This window comes from Glossina fuscipes, unplaced genomic scaffold (assembly GCF_014805625.2).
Source record: "Glossina fuscipes isolate IAEA_lab_2018 unplaced genomic scaffold, Yale_Gfus_2 221, whole genome shotgun sequence".
In the NCBI taxonomy this organism is placed as follows: domain Eukaryota; kingdom Metazoa; phylum Arthropoda; class Insecta; order Diptera; family Glossinidae; genus Glossina; species Glossina fuscipes.
This window is the reverse complement of record NW_023998564.1, coordinates 3,573,670-3,594,350: the sequence shown is the minus strand read 5'-3', so window position 1 is coordinate 3,594,350 and position 20,681 is coordinate 3,573,670. Positions and strand designations below refer to the sequence as shown.

Below are 20,681 nucleotides of genomic sequence, written 5' to 3'. Positions count from 1 at the left end.
TTTAGACTAATGAATTGAATTCTTAGACTAAAAAAAAGAGACATTGAGCACTAGCAACACAGGCTATCGGTTCTAATTTAAATAAATGGATATTAGATAATAAGCTTAGTAGTATTAATAAAGTAAAATATTGAATTGATATTCTGTTCTGAAGTTGATTGTAGAATGTTCAAAGGGTTAATCGTTCCAAATGCAATACTTCTAGCCAAGGAAAAGTTGAGGCAGTCGCAGAGAATGTTCTTTATAGTAAGAGTTTGTCCACAACAGCAGATTGGGGGAGAAGACTTCTTCAGGATCCATTGGTGAGTTGCAATTGTATGACCAAGGCGAATTCTTGAAAATGTTTGGATCTTGGTTTTCTCAACATTTGTTGGATATAGAGGTGGAGTTAATTGAGGGTTAATGCAAGAGTAGTGTTGATGATGGTATTGTAAATTTCCTTCTGCAATTTTCTCTTTAACTTTTCTTCCAATGTATCTTTGAAGATCCAACTTTTCCATGACATCATCCATTTATAATAATAACGATATATAAATAAAATCCTCATTTATAAGTAAGATGCGTACATATAACGTAAAAACATAAAAACTATATATATAACAAATAAATAAAAAATATTATGGCTTGTTGCGCGGCTGTTATTAACATCTTCATCTGCAAAAGGAAAATAATGTAGTTACAAAATTTTATATATTATAATCATAACTAAAGATATATACGAGTTACCTTGACGTATAGTGAACCTTGGCTTATGGGAGATTGGCGACGGCGCATCGTTCCTTCTTTATCTGTAAAGAAAAATTAGAATACAAGTTAATAACGTATCAACATTTTTATGCTAAATTTGAATTATATCAGTAAAAAGACACTTTATGGTCAATAGACTCCCTGCAGTTTTTGGTTTTAGCAGCATAAATAGGATGAAACCAAGCAAATTTCGTCGGTGCATCCTGCCGTTAATACATGATCCATCTGATTTAAAGAAGTTAATATTCGCTACCACTGTAGCTTGTATGCGTTTTCCTATATCTGCCTCGAGCATACAAATTACATATCCAGCGCAGAATGCATGATTTACTTCTGTTTGTGGGAATGCCGGTTTGATATGTTTGGTGGTTAGGATGGTGTTGTTTATGGGGTCTTTCGTCATCTTTTCATCCATCACCTCCTTGCAAAAGTCGCGATCCTGTGATTGCAACTTAGCTGCTCACAGATATAGTGACTTAATCCGAAAGCCATGTACAATCTCAGAAATCTTATTTCGTGGTATTTAAGTTGAGGTTTTTCAAGATTTTTAAATACCTTTCCTTCGGTGCGTAGTCTTCTTCGGGCCCTTCTTCAATTTCGTAGTCAAGGCTGTTTGTTATCCGGTAGTCATTGGCCGTTTGAAATCCGGTTTTGTACTTGAAGACCTGTAGATTTCCCAGGCGGTTGCACAACTGCAAGATTTCGATGAAACGTCAGTCCCCACTATGTTGTCTCCTGAGTGGGTCACAATGTTATCTTCTTCCCTCCCTACTTCTATTGGTACTGACGCCTGATAGATTTTGGCAGTCGCGTATATGTCCTTTTATAGTCCTTACCGCCCACGCCAGCTCCAATTTACGCGCATACGAAATGTAGTCCGCGTTTTCTGTCAACCCGTTTTTAACTTTACCTAAATTTTCCTAACCACGTCTTGGGTGGTAACTAACCCCCAATTTCCCAACGACATCTTTCTTACAATACAATATACAAAGTTTCAGGTGCAATGCCTATTTATTGGATTACTTCCTCAATTTCAGTCCAACTAATTTCGTCATTTTGAGTTAAATTTTTCTGTCTGATGATAGTATTGCAGACCTCAAAATCCCTGATTACAACTCCGCTTATAAATGCAGAAGTCTATAGAGGAATAGCTATTCTAGCTAGGAAAGGCATCTTCAAACAAATTCCCTTCAAATCAGTTGCTGATATTCTAATTGTTAAAACTTCTTCTCTAAAGCAAAATATAGCTATTATAATCTCATTTTTGCAGGAGATTTTAACGCAAGACAACCTTGCTTTAGTGACTTTTTGTCAAACAATAAGAGAAAAGCTTTGTGTGAAAGTATAGAATTCAGTAATTTCTACTGTCTTAACGATAATACTCTGACCTACTTACACTCTACCATTTCTAATGGTTGTGGCAGTGTTTTGATTAACTTCTTACCGATTGGATTTTTCAAACGACACCCTTTGACGCATTACTATAGCCAAGAAATACACATCCTTTAGATTTTATTTTATATTTACCTCTTATAGGCTTCTTCTTCTTCTTTCGTCAATTGTTCTAGACATATACCTATTTCTTATATTGTTGGTTTGAAATTCGCATACAACGTGCCATTTCTGCATTTGTTCTATTTTTCCTTATAGTCACTCCGTTTTGTTGAGGTGTGTACATAACATTGTCATACTTTTGTGTTCTCTGAATACATCAAATAATTCACTTTCGATTTTTATTATATATATATATATATATATATATATCTTACCACCTACTATGGTCATCTATGAGGATGACAAAATATTTTCCCCCTCATTAGGACGTTTCGCTCGAAATGTTCCCGGTTTCAGAAATTGTGCTTGATTTTGCTTGCGTTGAATGTATATTTCACAACTTTGAACTTTTTCATTCAGATCAGCTAATATTATCATTAAACACCATGTAAGTCCTAGGCTGTATCATAATAAGGTACTTTTCATTAAGATGTGCCATACTTTTATTGAATTTGGCATATTTATAAACTTTCCCTCCTCGTAATTTCATAATGAAATGTTTATCATAAAATTTTACAACTTTCGATACAGCATGATACATATTAAGACATTTTTTTAGCGTTTTTACCCAAGAGCAAAATCTATTACACATGGATGGGGCCAGAGATTACTTTTGCGAGCAGTAAAAGGAGAATTAACAGGAAATATTCAAAAATATGCGAAAATCGAAAGGCAGGTCTCGAAAAATTTACTAAAACTATTCATAATGCGTTTTTTTTTTTTTTTTTTTTTGTTGGTATGTTGAACAGAGATGGACTAAGCCAATGGACTTGTGGCTTATATGTCCAAATAATAAATTGTTGTAATTTTTAGTCACAAGTATGTATAAAACGTAACAAAAAAAAAAAAAAAAGATCGGCCGTAATAACTGGAGTGAGCATGTTAAATGTAATTGTGTGTGTGTGTAAGTGTGCTTGTTGAGTTCTTGAAAGTCAGACAGTGTTGCAAACTTTGTCTAAAAACGAAAAGGAATGTTATGGTAATTGAAAATGATTGAACGCAAAAAAAGAAAAAAAAAAAAAAGGAAAGAGGAGGAAAAAGAAAAATTCTAAAAGGATAAATTGGCTTTTCTAATAAAGCAAGTTAGTTCCCCGAGATGACGTACGTTTTTTGCTGCAAAGAGATCGAGGAGACAGAAGAAGAAGAAGGAGGAAAGGAATGTCTAATGCCACCAAGCCTGTGACATCTGAAGATTAGATGCTCAGCAGACTCAACAACATTGCAAACTTCGCAAACATCACATGGTATAGCGCGAATCATTTTTAAATAAACTTTGTCATAAGTATGACCACTCGTGAGTCTATAAAGAATTTTCATTTCCCAGGAATTAAAAGAAGATACAGAGAAGGGTTTGAATTGAAATGTGGGATTTAATTTATAGAAAAGACGATTGGATTTAACGCGCGCGATTACTTTAAATTCGTCGTTTAGCTGTTGAAATCAGAATGCGTTCGAGGGAAGATAAATACTCTCTTTTTTACACTTATATATATAAGATTGCAAATTATATAATGCGTTGGCGTTTCAGACTAGAAAAGCGTGATTGACCATTCCTTACTTATTACATCATATCATACCATGGCTGAAAGATAGTTTTCATTTAATTATTCAATTCTCTTTAGTAGATGCGGCATATGAAAACTTACATTAATAACAGTTAAAATGGACGTTTATATGTGCGAATACTTTCGCCCAGTAAACCAGCTAGTCACTTTTCAATCCAATCATGCGCTTTTTAGTTTTATGATTTTATGACAAATATCTTTCACTATTTGGGAGCATTCGTCACGTCTTTCACGTCTTCTATTAAGTACATTCCCAAGACCTTAATAAAGCCTCTTCATTTAATTTTTGAAAAAATTTTAAATAGTAAAAAAAAAAATTCTTTACTTCTTTCTTGACGATCTAATTTATCTGCGCTCAAAATTGAAATGACCAATTGTATGAAAGAGAGAAAGAAATACACGTCTGCAAAATTTCTGCTAATTTGCAAAAACCGTTATCAGCTTTCATTGTTATATGAAAACACATAGTTATTAAAAAAGAAATAGCAAAATTGAAAAGCATTGCCATCCTAAATACTTCTCTTGACAGTGGTACGGTGATGAAACAAAATGTGAAAATGAAAAAATTTGTACTTATTTTAGTTTTTTTTTTCTTTTTTAGGATTCTCATTTCTCAGGAGTACTGACATCTGTTCAGGAACTTATTGATAAAGGTTGTATACGCTGGCGAAATATCAATGAATTTATAGATAAATCAAAATCGGTCGTAAAGTTTTACCGTGCCTATTGCAACTTTAATACAAGAGCCCGAATACGACGATAAGTAAACGCAATCAGGAGCTTCCAGGAGCAGGTCAGAATGGCTAAGGGCACATATGCCCAAAAGCATTCCAATTAATGGGATACAATATTTTTATGCGTGCTACAAAGGATGAACTAATTTGATGTTTTTTAGGAAAAATGGCACAAGAGATTATATTCGTTTTTTTATTATACAAACAAAATTTTGTTATTGCAATTTTATTAAAGCAAAAATTATATGTAAACAATTTACCGTTTTTTCATACAACTAAATAAAAGGTTTCAAATTTATTCAAACCACCTGTATGTAATTTATACAATGTATGTAGTATAATAAGAAAATTATTAAATAAGAAAAAAGCATAAGACAGGACTCAAAATGTACTAATATTAAAAAAAATAAATGAATCTTATAAGAAAATTTGCGTGTTCCATCAAACCTCATCACTTGTTATTTCTTTGAATTAGTACTAGTACGACTTAAACCTGATAGCCGCCACCTCTTTGGTCGGTTTGCCATCAATACTGCGTCGTTATCGTTTTCCATTTCCTGAACTGGCAACTTCCTATTGACGCCTGGTGTACTTGTCTCAACAGCATTTTTAATAAACTCCCCTAATTCTGGTGTCGTAGTCTCGGTTGAAATCTCTAGTTTTCTAATTATTGAATACCCAAACTTACTTATGGGAAAATTCAAAGTTCTACAAGAACTATCATCCACTTTCATTGAACTTCTGGCCATCAGACAAGCAATCATCCATGCATCTGAAATTAAGCTAAAAAATTTGTAGTTTTCTCTGACAGCAAATCTGCTCTAATTTTAATCAAGAAGAAAGACCCATTCAATAAGTATGTCTTCGACATCTACAACCTTTTAAAAGACCCAAGCATTGAAAAATGCCACATCATCTGGATCCCAGGTCACTGCGGTTTTAGTATCAATGAAAAAGCTGACTTCCATGCTCGTCAAGCTAGGTTCGATGGTACAGTTTTGTCCCCCCAGCGAAGCTTTTCTGCTAGTCAAAAAACTCATCACAAAAGAATGGAAAGATGAGTATCATGTTTTAGCTAGAGAAAAAAGTGACCGGCTGTTCTACAAAATTTACCCTTTTTTGACACCCACGCTTCTACCTAAAGGAAAATTCACAACATGGGAATTTAAAGTTCTTCATCGTCTTATGAGTAATTACACCTACGACAAGGTCTATTTTAAAATGATCAAAGTCTCCTCCTCTGACATCTGTGAGGATTGCAATATTACTGAGTCTGCCGAGCACCTTATTTTTGAGTGCAGGACGTTTGACATCCTTAGACAATCTTTCAGTATATTTAACCTGTATAACAATTTATATGAAATTTTTCGTGCTGGTAACTTTAGGCATTTGAAGCAACTGACTGCCTTTATAAAATTAGCTGAGTTTTCGTTCTAATTTTACATTTAGTATTTCTATTACAATCACGAATCGCCTACACTTTTTCTTTTATCGGCATTATTAGCCGGATCTTGACAGTACAGTACCAAGTACGGTGATTTATGGATTGACAGCGGAACAGAGCCTCTCATTGCGAACACTCTGCCACATCAGTCTACCTATGCTTAAATTTTTTCATCAATCGCTCTCAACTTCGTTTCTGGATTATGGATCTAACATTAACTTAACTAGTCCAATCCATCTCTAAACAAAAAAAAAAAAAAAAAAAAAAAAAAAAATATAAAGCTTTCTGCAGTCAAATGTTTTTTTTATGGATTTGGTAGGCAACTGTTTGAGACATACACAAATATATAAACAAATATTCGACATGCTTAAATCGATAGGGAAAAATTCGGTCTCAATTTAAAATACGTGAAATCTAAGTTCAAATTTCGTCCATTTGTTTGCTTTCTTTTGAACTTATAACCAATAATCGAAAAAAAATTTCGGAAATTTTTTAATTTCACATGAACTAGCGAAAATTTTTGCTCTATTTCAGTAAGTCAATTGAATGCTCAGCGAACTAGCAGATTTCATACTACAATAAGTAATACAAAATTTCAGCTTTTACATGTGAAACACGCGAATGAAATATTGTTAGAAGGGTTAATTGGGCTGCTGTAATCCTCCAATCGATTTTTAGAATAATTAAAACAAGGAAACTTAAACTTATTACGGTCCTAGTTTTGTGCCGCAACAGCGGTATAGGGGAATTTTTCAAGACATTCTTCGATGAACGAATAACTTAAGAACGTGAATGTCAAGAACTCCCCTTAGGGCGCGTGTACTTTTCAAATTTTTTTATTGTTTATTTATGTTTATTGCTCCATGTTTCATACGCTTACATTAACAAAAATTATTTTTATAAAAAGGCGACAAAAACAAATAACTTTGTCATGGGCGCAGCTCAAGTTTCGGTAGAGCGTTTTTAAAATATTCGGCCTGCTGTGCCGCGTGACAAAGAATTATATTAAATTTAAAAAAGAATGAAAGCAATAAAAAAAAAGTTTTGCACTTGACATAGGGCAAAAGAAATAAAAAAGGAAAGGTTCAATCAAACCTTTCAATTAGCTCATACCGTGTATGCCCGTTTGTGAGGTCTGCTGTCCGTCCTTAGTCCGTCAGTAATTGTTACCAGTCCTCCTACCTTTACTCGCGCGTCCACCCACTCATTCCAATTTTAATTTTTATTCATTACCGCTGGCATTTTGATTAACATTCAATAATACCTGACGGTTGAGAGATGAAGCGGCAGCTAAAGATGTAAAATCTTCGTGAAAGACACACGATGTCGCTGAAGTGTCACAAGAGCAAATGTGGGCGCAACACCTACAATTTCGCTATCCTTTCTAGGAAAGGCAGGTGGCAGGTCAACCAGAAAAGTTATTAAGTGGTAATCAATTTGCTCAGCCGCCTTAACGAACGCCATATGTTAATAGTAAACCTCTTTGTGCTGGCACGTTTACCGCTTTTCCTTTTCACGATAGTTAGAGCACAACCTCAATACCTTGCCAAAAAAAAGTCTTCCTTCTTGTTTTATTTCACAGCTTTTCTGCACATATATTTTGCATTTCAACAACATCGACTTATGGTTTCAATTGTATCAGGATATACTCTTATATTTTTGATAACATTGATTTGCTGATGACTTGTTTTATCCACAAATTATTTAGAGAGCTTGCTTTCAACAAAAAAAGGTTCATCTTGCCTGAGCCAATGGAATTACCATGCAACGTACAAATTCTGGTATTCTGTTGTCAAGAAACAATAAACACACAACTTTATATATATGTGTATATGTAGGCATAGATTTTATTTTCAACTTTAATTAACGTACAATTATATATTAATTTTAAACACAGGAATTAATTATTTATAAATTTTTAATGGCTCTTGTTAAGATTTTATATTGTGTTTCTTTTTATTGAAAAAACAAACATTTTTTTTTCTGCTTAACCTTTACTCTTCTTCTTTACGAAATTAAAGCATTATAGTATTTCCTTCTTTTTTCCAATAATCTTTTTTTTTTGTTTCTATTTTTGCGTTAACAAAAGGACGTTTTTACAATAACACTAAGAAAATGCCTCACACTATTTGTTACCGAATTTCTAATTTTTTTCCATTTTATAAATGGTGCCTTGCTGCTGCTATCCCTTTTTTTGTTGAATTTTCACCATTTAGAGTTTTTCGAAAATTTTATCACTTCCATTAGAAGAATAAATAAAAAAAAACTTTACTTTTGCTTTATTATTACATTATTTAAGTTTCAGCCATTCACTTATTACATTTAGATCTTCCAAACAAAATAACGACCTCACTCTTCAGCAGTCAAAAATATTCTCTCTCTCGATCCCTTTTTGCATAACGGCAAGCCGCAAAAAAATGTCATATCGAATAACGGCATGCCGTTATTAGGATATTATTGGTCAAAGCAGACCGACAGAATCCCTACTCAATATTCGTACGTGGACGTTACAACTTTTTAATGTTATATTAGTACCGTATTCACCTTTGTAAATAAACTATAGAAGAAATTTTTGAAGACTGACAGGCGGCAAGGGAAAGGCAGGAAAGAGATTGCGGAAAGAGGCACTGCGGGTCTAGTTCGACGAGGTGTACACGAATAAGGCGGCGGTGTATTCACGGCGGAGGATATGCTGCGGGGATGCGACTATAGCAACCAGTCCAAAATGAAGACCAAGAAACACGGCACTATCCTCATCTTCGCGGAAGTCTGTTGACCGAATTCAACATATTGCTCAACAGCTACCCCTGCACATCTATTAAGGCAGAAATAGGGCCGCTATTAGAGGTGAATTTCCAAGCCACAGATGGGATGGGCTTGGATGTGAGGGCTGTCGTCTTCGACTGATTTGCGTCCAACAAACGATTTCTTGTCAATTTTGTTAACGGAGTATACAACAGGCGGCGGGCAGACGGCAGCATACATCGGGTACGCCTAATGTACGACTACCCCCACATAATAGACATTCCTGACTAAAAATAAGATGACAAATGACATGCACGACGTCACTCTTATAACAAAGCTGGTCCAAATGACAGCGCCCAGCTCTTCATTCTGGGAACATTGGTTGCAAATGATGAACGATGTGCAGGGTGCAACTCTACAAGCGGCAATCGACAACGAGGAGATCTCAGACGAGAACGGCTCGGCGCAAAGGACGTGCGACGTGACCACAATGTTGAAGTTTTCGAACGTCTTCCACCGGAGCTCCATCAACAGCGGTACACGGATAGAGCTCAAATCTGAACTGAAAGACGTGCATGAGTGTCTATCTGAAAATTTAGAGGCGAACCATCTGGCGGTGGAAACCCGGCTAACAATCGGAAACTTCGCAGCACTCATGGATGAGCTGCTGGAGGTTTACCCTGGCATATAACTATGGCGCCATATAGGGTAAGCCAGGATCTGTTCGAAAGGTTCTTTCTTAACATGGCACTGAGCAGCAGGAAAAGGACCAGGTTAACAGAGGAAATAGCGGCGCTAGCAAAAAAACTGATGGCCCTTTAAGTGAAACGATGGGCAAAAGATGTCAGAACGACTACCTCCGCGTGTCCTTGCAATGAAGCAATATTCGCTATATTCCAAAGATACGTTTGCATTTATCTTTACTCATTGTTATTTATAACTTATTTAATTATTTCTTTTTAATTTTAGACTGACAAATAAGATGTGCCGGCAGACCATAATAGCGATCATCCATGCCTCTGCTCGTTCAGTCCTTCGCGCGTCCATGCCTCCGTGCGATCGTGACAGCGATTATTATTTTAAATTCTTATAGATGCATTATTTTATTGAAAATCGCTATGCTTTCGGATGTTTGGCTTCAACCCCTTGAGCTCGAATTTATTTCTCTTAGAAAAATCGCGATTTTTTTTTCAAAATGACGTTTATTTTTAAAAAAGTTTACAAAATCACTAATAAAAATTTTTTTTTAAAAATATAATCCCTAAAAATTAAATTTATATCGAGAATATAGAAAGAAAGAAAAGAAAAACATTTGTAGACGTTGTCATCGTAGCAAAAAAAAAAGTAATAATGAAATAACAACTTTGTCCATTCGGCGTCTTTTTTTAAGTCTTGTTCCAAACCTAACTGCTCCGAAAAGCAAGAGAAATTTAAATCCAAAGTAGACATAAAATCCGATCGGCATGGCGGCGGCTTGGGTATACGTTGACGGTGAACCATGCAGCCTTGCGGTATTCCCGAGTTCTCTACTTTCGGTTCTAAGACCTGCATAGTACCGTCTTCTAGACAATATAAAATTTTAACTTTCCGCACTTGAAATGGTGCCTGATATACTTCCTGTAAGGTTTCTTTAAAATAGGCATTAAAACATAAAACGTACTTATCATAAGCTAACCACGGCGGCAACTTAGGTCCTATTTTTGGTGGATAAATAGATGGTGCTGATACTGGCGGACAATTGGGTTCGATAACAAAACCACTCGAATCTACTAGACCGGGCGGTTTGCGATCTGACAGCATAGTAATACCCTGGTAATTCATTAAGATGTAGGCAATTTTTAAACAAATTATTGAGAATAAGAACGCTTATTCTCAGATGTAGGCAATTTTTAAACAAATACATTTTCAAGTATTGAGAATTGTAAACAAACAAGATATAGGCAGATATAGGCAATTTTTAAACAAATTATTGAGAATAAGACCATTTATTCTTGTTCCCCTAGCGCTATCAACACTTTTGTAGGGGGTCTTATGCAATAGGATTGTAATACCAATCAATCAACAATTTATAATTCACTTTCCCAGATGTATGTAGCTTTACACGAGGAAGATCTTTGGGCCGGTTTATGGATGAAATATGGCCAGTATCCGGAGATAATTGTCGCTATTTGTTATGAACAGATGGGCTTCTTAGAGGAGACTCATGGCGCGTATGATTTGGCCATGTCCACCTATCTATCGGGTGGTCCATGCGATACAAATATGAACAGTGAAGTTAAGCTTTGGGAATAACACTGGATACATTGTGCTAAAGAACTCAACCAGTGAGAAAGATTGCTAGATTATAGGCGAATCGCGAGCAAAATGAAATATTTATTATGAAGGGTGCTTGGTGTGTTCCCGACTGGAATCTTATGAAGAATATGTTATTGAAAATTGAAAAGGCCTACTCAAAATTGTATGGCTTCAAAGTTAATCTTTATCGCGGTTTCTTAGCTATTTTGCATGCTGAAGGAAGGCATCTGTGCAGTGTTGATATTAGGACCGTACGGCACTCATATAGGTTGCCTTGGATACCGCAATTGCTAAGCTGTAATATTAAATCTCTTAGTCGTGTAAGTCGATTAGTTTGAGAATATGCGCTCAATCGAATCATTATTATCGCAATCGCAGGTAGGAAGACTATATCCCCAAGTCCTATTAGAACTTTGCCTTTAACGTCAAAAATTGAACAAAAGTAAAAACACAAAACAGCTAAACAGGCCTCCGGTAAACCGGCCCATTCCCATGTACGCACTATCTAATCAATTTAATTCTTTTGTCATTAAGATCGTTCCTTTTCTTTTTTCTTTTGAAGAATTTGGAAAGCAGCGCAAACCAAGTTTTTACATGAAGCGCCTCCTAAAATCCCGCTGCAGGTCCAGCTTCGGTTAATCCGATTAAAGCTACCCCTCGCATGTGGCGATGTTCGAAAGCCATGCACGTATAAAGGGAAATTCATCCGATTATTTTGAGTTCTTTAGAAGGCATTGTCGATCAAATGGTTTGGTTTACATAGAGTTGGATCGAGGAAGTTCTACGACAGCTGCGCCAAGGCTTTATTAAATGTTATGCCATTGCTTTTGAAACTCGAAGTACAGTTAGTGAAGCGGCAATTGCTCCGCATACTTTACATTTTGCCAAAAAGTTGGGTCCCACATTCGGCATTGGTATCGAAAACATACCAGGTTCTGTGGCTTCGTCAACATCGAATTCAGCAGCTTCCGAATCTTCACCATGTCATGTTGAATTATTATTTCGAAGAATAAAAAGAGACTACGAGAAGATTTTTGAAAGTTACTGTAACACGCGTTGTACCTATTTCGCCACAAATACGTTTAGCGGAAGATAATCCGGCCAGCATATCTTTGTATGAAATTTATAAAATCAGTTGCGCTAAAATGGAGGTCGAGCATGATTTCCCGATCATGAAATATTATGAGCGTTTGTCGGAAGTGCAATAGAAAGGAGGAGGAAAATACATTGCCCAGAAATGGACAAACTGATGTCGCCAAGCACACCTCTTAATTTGCCGCTCTTACGTATTTTTGTGAAACCTAGAGGCAAAAGAACGAGGGGAAACCAATGGGTTTCAGAAAAATGAAGAGGATTGCGTTAATAGGCAAAATGAAAATACGTTCGATTCTAATTTGCCATTATTGAGCATTTTTGAAAAAACTTTCAAGTCAAAAACTGAATAAGATATTGGATAGGAATCAAACAATGGACGGAAACTTATTAATATTAATAATGATGCTAACGTCGTACAGAAAACTAAAAAGAACATGAATAGCCAAACAACGGTGGCAGATAAAGAGGATAAAGAGTATCAAGTATTTTAGCAAAACCTTACAAAGTGCAAACTGAAGGACGGGTAATCACGTTCATATAAGTTTTAGACTGTTTGAGTAGAATTACCTTGAAATGTGCTTGCTGTTTATTGTCGGTGACGAAACTATACTGAAAAGTGAATGTGGTTTATAATTTTTCATGAATTTCAACTCATTCTGATATGGCAACATCATTCGTGTTTTTTTTTTGCTTATACTACAACATTATTTAATTTTTCCACACTTTCTTTTTGGATACTTTTATTTAATTTAGAAAGAAGTTTCCGCATTAATATAGATGCCTTCTATCCGAAAGTCCGAATATACAATTTTTTTACTTCCGTCATTTTAATGCTAGTCGATCCTATCAGCAAAAAAGGATTTGTAAAACATCGATTAAAAAAACAAAGAAATACGCATATAAACTGTTTTTAACGAAAAAAAAAAAATTTAATTTGAAAAGGTTTTTTATTACACCTAGTAAATAGAAAGATTAAGTACCTTGAAGACAATGGGAATAAATGTCAAGTCTTATTTATACTACATACTTTTTATGTACGTATAAGTTTAGGAAAATCTACATTTTTAACTTAATAGTCTTTGGTCTGAAGTTTGTGACATTTGCCACACAACTTAAAAGAAGAAGACATCTGTATACACAATTACAAATTGCTACTGCGTACATTGCGTACGCTGATTCAACGCCTGTTTATAGGCATGACATTGCATGTAAATATGATTACATCTTAAACCCAGCAGATTATTTTGTTTGAAACAACAAACACTTGGTTGTAATAGTCTTTTACTTGCATAAAGCAGAGAGCCTGTTGTTAAAATAACAAGAGGGCAACAATCTCTATAAGAATAGAAACACGAATTGCTAACCAGGATTAACTTAATCCTAATTAATGGATAAGGTGGGAGGAGGATTAGCTGAGCCATTGATTCCAATGAGGATGCTGGAGGGTTCGACGATACCGCTGAACTGGCCGAAGATATGGAAGCGTTGCGTGGCACTGCATCATTTTTAACCGATCGGCCTCCGTTGTTCTTGCTAAAGGTTCAAATGTCTTGTGCAAATATTTGGAATTATTCTAGCTAGCTGCCGTTCACGTTGCCACGGTTGTCCTATTATAAGGCTTTGATGTTACGATTGTATTGCTGTTATCACTATTTTTGCTCTGCTGTTGCTGTAGTTTAGACTTATCGTTAAACCTTAAGTCATAGTGTTTTAAGCTATTTAAACTATTTTCACGTTGTTGTTGTTTTTACAATTGCTAGTAAAATTGCGAATGACTAAGTTTATGGAACACATCAAAAATGAATTTGGGTAAAAGAGATAGATAAATATGATTTAACTGCATTCTGAATGAGATGTATTCCTAGACAATCAACTGACATTTCATAATGGCATTAATAACGACAGAAATAAGAGCTTATGGTGGCATTTGCAGTATCGACAATAATATATGTATAAATAAATGACGAGAAATTCACGAAAAGCATTTGGAAAACATTAAAAGCGAGAAAATAAATAGTTGATAAAAGATTGCGGAAGCTTCAGTAAATTTGTCAATCGGAGAAAAAACGTAGCATAGACAAGGCGTGTACTTCAGGATTTCTTTGTCGCTTATGTTCAGAAATACATTGCATTGTTATTCACATATACGGGGATCAAGGACAGCGCCTTTGTCTGCTGGAGAAACTAAACGGCTGCTTGCCAATTACGGTAATTTGTTAGAGTTAAAATTTTGTGTGTGGAATATTAAAAATTCTCTTGTGATTCGGACTTTGAAGATTTCACCAACAGATCCGCTATCTAAAATAACGAATAGTAGCCACACCTCAAGGGAGCTGGTTGTGCAGTGATTATTCTAGTGGGTCAACAAAGGCGTTTTGAAGTTTTGGAGTTATGTTATCACATCTTAAGGGTGCAGCGTGCTGATGGCAGAGGTGAAGCTGTCAAAGGAATTGTAAGTTTTAGTCTTCTAACGGTTGCTTAATTTTTCATATTTATTGAATTATTTATACCTAATTTTTACTACCATCACCATTAAATATTCTACACCACGTTGCTTAATGCAGCTATTTGTCCAACGACTTTTCAAAAGGAGTGTTTTTATGGGAAGTGGTCGAAGAAGTTGTCCGATACATTCGCCCAAATACGGGTGACATGGGGTGTAGAAGAGAATTGTTAAGCGAAGCAAGTATTTTCTTATTAACTTGATGGCGATGATGGCGATGATGACGATGATGATAAAATAATTCATTAAGTATTAACAAAAATGCACTTTCAGATTCCGCGTAAGAAGAGTAATAATTCATTCACCAGCTAACTGTTTACCAAGTGTACACGTCATCAAAAAAGTACAAAACATTTGGGGTACCCGCGAGTAAATTCGTTATGAGCAATAAATAGTGACAATTTGTTGGTTTAGAGGAAAACTCAAATATATTCGTAAACTTCAAGATGTTGGGAAATGTTTTGAGGCCAAGTCGAAATAAGGGGAGTAAATTAAATTTTATAAAAAAAACGCAAATGATATAGGAGGAATTAATTCACCAGGGCGTGTAATAATCATTTTAACACCTTGTAATATTCTTACAAATTATATTTAAAACCATAAACGAAACTGAAAAAAAAAAATAAGAGGAAAAGTATAAATTTAAAAAATACTTTTTCAATTTTTTAACAAATTTTTGATTTATAAAGTTGCAATTACACACTGCCCACAAGTAAAAAAAATCAAAGATAAAAAATAAAAGTTATCATTGAAAAAGAGTTCTTGATTTTTTCATTTCAAATCGAGAAATTTATATACAACTTAGCCAGCTTACAAAATGCCCGTCTAAGTGGAAGAAAAATATCAAACGGCTTTCATCGAAAGAATAAACTAATAATTGATTGAACTGTTTGACATATAGTTTGCTTTTAATTGAAAATTTTAAAACAATCTAAAAAGTAGTAAAAGGCAAATATTTCAGAGGTTTCGAACAGAACAGTTTTTGAACTTTAGACCGTAGCGCTTTTCAGAGAGCACCAAATTTTCTTTTTTTCTTTTTTTGCTTATATACAATGATGATCACCAAGGATGACAGATAGAGAAGGAAAAAACGTGAACGCAATAAATAATTATGCGCGAAAAAATATGATTACCAAATGCTTTCTCTTTATACCCATCACCAAAGGATGAGAGGTGTATTCATTTTGTCAAAACGTTTGCCACGCCCATTAGAAAACTTGGGAGACTCCGCAAAGTATTGTGAGGACGTTTCGTCCCTTTCCTAATGGCTGGCGGAGCTCAGCGGCCCAAGGAAGGAAAAACACAAAACATTTATTGGTTGCAGGAACCTTTATTTCATAAATTTCACTTGACTTTCTTTTTTCCGCTAACTTCCTAAATACTTCGGAGACAAGAACTCAACTCTTCACGTCGAAGACTAAAGGTCGACTCCCCACGTGGACGACTAACACTCGACTAACTTAACCTCTTTTTATATCCTACTCTTAACCTATCCTTAGCCTACGCTTAATCTACCCTATTCTATTCTTAATCTATTCGTATTCTATCTTAATCTATTCTTATTCTATGTCTATCCTACCCTTATGCTAGGCCTAGCCTATTCTTATGCTATGCCTATCTTATTCTTATGCTATGCCTATTCTGTTCTTATTCTATCTTACTCTCTAGCACTCACTCTCTTCCGGCCAAAGACGGAGAACCGGTGAGGCCCAAACGAGGGACGACTTTGTGTCCTCACAGTATGTATATTCTTGATCAGCACCAAATTCTAAATCAATTTAAGCATGTCCGTCTGTATAACATCTATTGTAAGCATTCTCCTGGCCGCAAAAATGAAGCAATTGACTTCAAATTCGCACGCAGTTTGGTATTGAAGATGGGCTACATGGGTCAAAGGAAACGCGTACAGTACGAGAGAGATGGGAGCACTTCTTATTGATATGACTTATTTCCCTCTCTCTCTCTCGTCCTCTCTCTCTCATTGCGTCTTCCATTGTATATAAATACACTCTTCTAAAAAAAACCTTATGTTACAATGGTAAATAAATTTCAATTTCAAGTGCAAATCATGATTTTTATATAGGGATTAATAGTTTTATAGTTAAGTCCCACATAGACAGGTACCTCAAGTTTGGGGTGTAAAACGAAAGCCGATCGATGTTCTAATTATAGATTTTCAGTATGCAACGCTCTGACAACGGCAAGTTGTCAATATTTTGGGGTTTGTTAGGATAGCATCACGACAAGCATTGTGTAGTCATATAACTGAAAAGAGGAATTTCTTAAGAAGGCATGCGATTTTAAATTCGATATTGATAATTTCGTTCTTAATCCCGTATAACTGTATGATGTTTTGTGGTACCATATACGTCGATGACAACATGTAATGCGGTCTTCTCAATTGGTATATCTTTTGTGCAAGGCCCCCGATCGATTCCATTAATGATAAAATGTGTTTTGGCTTTGGTTTTATCAGCTTCGGTTGGCACGAACACGACGCCCTTTTTCTGTTAATAATATGCCCAGATTATAGTCTCCGCTACCGTTAACATCGACCACTGTGTGTCTTAGTAAACGTTTCGGAAACATCGCCCTGATCAAATCTTTATACTGTTCCCTTACTTTTTGCCCCTGGTCATAATTACCATTGTTGAGACTATCTACGATATCCGGGGAAGTTATTGTTAGTGTTGACGTTCTTCATACGTAAAGGCATATATGGGCGAATTTAGCTGTATTTAACGGTAAGTATATATGTTATGAATTAAAAACATCCCAGTTATACAATTAATACTCATAGTCTTCATTGCAAGTCCTTTTTAAAGACGTCTTGTCATCTCCGTCTTTTTCCTTGCCACCCGATAATATTTTGTGTTCTGTTTCGTCTTCTTTAATACGTTACAGTTCCCATTTGATAACAACTTCAGCTAAATCCACTGCTAGTTTCTTATGTTCCAGAGAAGCATTGGGAAGGAAACCCAAGCGTTGCGTATAATTGACTGGATCGCGGCAATAATTTGATGAAACATTTGAGTAAAGCACACTACCTTTTGTTTATATTCGCCCCCTTTAATGGCAGAGAAAAAATTCCTATCTTCCTGCAATCCTGTATCGAGATCTCCAGTATTTTTTGGCAATGTTGCAAAGTATTTTCGATTGACATTTCGTTAAACATTTCTGCCAGGGTATTTAGTAAAGGCTTGATATAATTTTAAATTTATTTTTATCAACTTAAATAACCGCATTGAACCTTTTCATGCATTGGAAAGCGGCTTTTTGCAGTTTGGGTTTCTTCTGTTCCAGCAGTTTAAATAAAATGGCTATTATTTTATCCTTGTGTTGACTTTCAACAAGCAGCCAAAGCTTTCAAAGCACTAATTCGCAATGGTATTAAGTTGGTTGGTGATTTAAATATTTGAAAAAAGGAAAAGAGGTTTAATAAAGTAATACAATAACCAAAGAAAACAATTTTAAAGGAAGAAAAGGAGGGAAGGAAGAGGAATCTCTCGTGAGGGAAAAATTAAGAAGCAATACATATATTCAATTTTTTTTTTTTCGTTGTGATTTTTTCTTTTTTTTTTTGTGTTCCCCGTGATAACAACCAAAACAACATCAGCCCGTCTCCCTATGGAGACTGATCTTATAAACTGATAGAGACTGTCTTGAAGATTTTTACATGAACGCCACTGGGCACACCAAGAGATCGAGAATGGGTGAGAATAATATTCTTTTATCTGCTAACAGAGAAGATAACGCAAACGTTTTAATTGCACCTAGTAAACACGCTATCGACAAGCCCTCTGATTTGGGTGCCACAGCCGCCCCAAATCTCGAGATCAATTTGTACGATTGCCTTTCGAACTGCAATTTCGTCGTTTTTGTCGAAACGTGCGCAGACGCAGAAGGAAATCGCATCAATATTAACTCCAATCTCTATTTTTATGATTACTTGAAGGATTTCAATATGTACGGCTTAAAAGAATTAAAAGTTGTCAGCAGGGGCAGAGCCAAACTGCTTTTCATCTCTGCTGCCAATGCCAACGATTTCGTTACGAATAATGAATTTACTAAAAAGAATTTAAAGGCGTACATACCGAGGTCTTTTACTGAGAGATTTGGAGTCATTCGAAACATCCCATGCACATATAGTGTCGATGATATAATTAAAAACACCATATCATCAAAGATGAGAGGATTCCCACAACCAGCATCAAAATTGGCTTCAAAGGGAGAGCCCTCCCTAAGTCAATAAAATTTAATTATTGTTATCTGTCGGTTGAGTACTTTGTACCCACTTTACAGCAGTGCTTTAAGTGTGGTAGATTCGGTCACGTGTCAAAATTCTGCAAAGCCAAAGAGAGCAGGTACCTTGACTGTGGGAAGTCTTCGAAGTGTGTGAACTGCAAGACGATCAAGTGCTTGTCCTGTGGCTCAAGTGAACACAACACTCTCAATAAGTGTTGCCCTAACAGGGAACTTGAATCAAATATCAACAGGATCATGGCAATTAAAAATCTTTCGTATAAAGAGGTAAAAAAGAATTTTTCCGCAAATTATTTCGAATGTCTCGATGACATCACTTATGACGACAATTTCGCTCCACTGGGCAACACGTCTGCAATTTCGGCCGAGGACGATAATCAAAACGTCAACAAAATCTTAACCAAAAATAAATATAATGCTGTCGTCAAAAGGAAATCGGTTCCTTCCAAATCTCCTTTCAGTTCACCCACATCAAGCCTTCTCCCAATACACCCCCCAAGTCGTCTGGAACAAGTCTTCGGCGACCGATAATTTCAAGCAACTATTTGCGGTCCTCAGAACTTGAAAGATTAATTCTCGCTATTCAAGAAAGCATCCGTCCGATGATCTCTTATAAACTTATTAAAGAACTTGAAGAAAAAAAGTCTGTCTATGCCATTTCTTGCCCCGTTCAAGCATCCAGTACTACGAGGAAATCCGTTGGGGTTCTTTCTCAAGTTTTAACATGATATCCTTTTTACAATATAATATTCAAAGTGTCCAACGTAACCTATCTTTTCTGGATTTTTACTCATATATATTAGTTAAGAAAGGTGTCAATTTCAGACGTATTCCCTATAATTCTGCTGTTGACATTATCATCATCAAAACCATCAACCTGAAACCGAATCTTTTCATAGCCTCATGCTACTTTCCACCCAGTCTCGATGTGCAAACCTTTCGTGACGAGATTCAGAGATTATGCGACTTTCTTGACGATGAACAAAATGTGATTCTAGCTGGAGATTTCAATGCAAGACATCGCCTGTATGGCGATCAAGTCTCGACCAACAAAGGCAAGATCCTTGTAAATGGCATCAATTCCAGCAGTTTCAGTGTCTTAAATAATGGCAATACTACCTTTCACTGTAACCGGAGCGGTCGCACGGAAAGCAGTGTCTTGGATCTAACTGTCTCGAATTCAACCATTTTATCTTTCAACTGGAACTGGTCCAATGTTTCCATTGGCAAAAGTCAGCACTTCTCCATTTTATTTCACAGTTGTAACAATTCCGTTAAGAAAATAGAATATTTCATTTCACGCAACTTCCTTATGGACCGTCTGTCTAAAGTTGATCTTCCTTCTGATTTATCATCAATTCAAAGTGCCTTTCAGTCTGTGATCAGGTCTGCTAGAACCAACTTTCCTGACATTGAGTCCTTCTCACCTAAACCTTGGTGGAACTCTTCCTTGTCAACACTTTTCCGCAAATACCAAGCTGCAAGAAAAAAAATCAGTAAATATGCCAATCCAGCCAACTACATTGAATATATGAAAAAACTGAAAGAATGGAGGCCTGCAGTTAGAAAGGCGAAAAGGACACATAGAGCTATCGCGATTAAAGATTTATGTGGTAACGGCAACCCACGTTCTTTCTGGAATTATATCAATGGTCATCGACATTCTAGTCGAAAATTAAGCGGTTGTGCTGTATGGAATCACCATGATAATAAAAAATACTTAGATATGCTCAAGA

General features: G+C 35.8%; 2 long non-coding RNA genes across 2 annotated transcripts; one reads left to right on the top strand and one right to left on the bottom strand.

Moving 5' to 3' along the window:
• Positions 1-477: 477 nt before the first annotated feature.
• LOC119642243 lies at positions 478-7,892 on the bottom strand. Its single transcript, XR_005247983.1, has 3 exons — positions 7,309-7,892; positions 727-788; positions 478-654 (listed from the first exon to the last, which is right to left on the bottom strand). It is a non-coding gene; the product is annotated as an uncharacterized LOC119642243 (long non-coding RNA).
• Positions 7,893-13,695: 5,803 nt separating this feature from the next.
• Positions 13,696-15,252, top strand: LOC119642257. The gene is made up of 4 exons (XR_005247992.1): positions 13,696-13,988; positions 14,045-14,387; positions 14,456-14,631; positions 14,744-15,252. It is a non-coding gene; the product is annotated as an uncharacterized LOC119642257 (long non-coding RNA).
• The last annotated feature ends 5,429 nt before the right edge of the window (positions 15,253-20,681 follow it).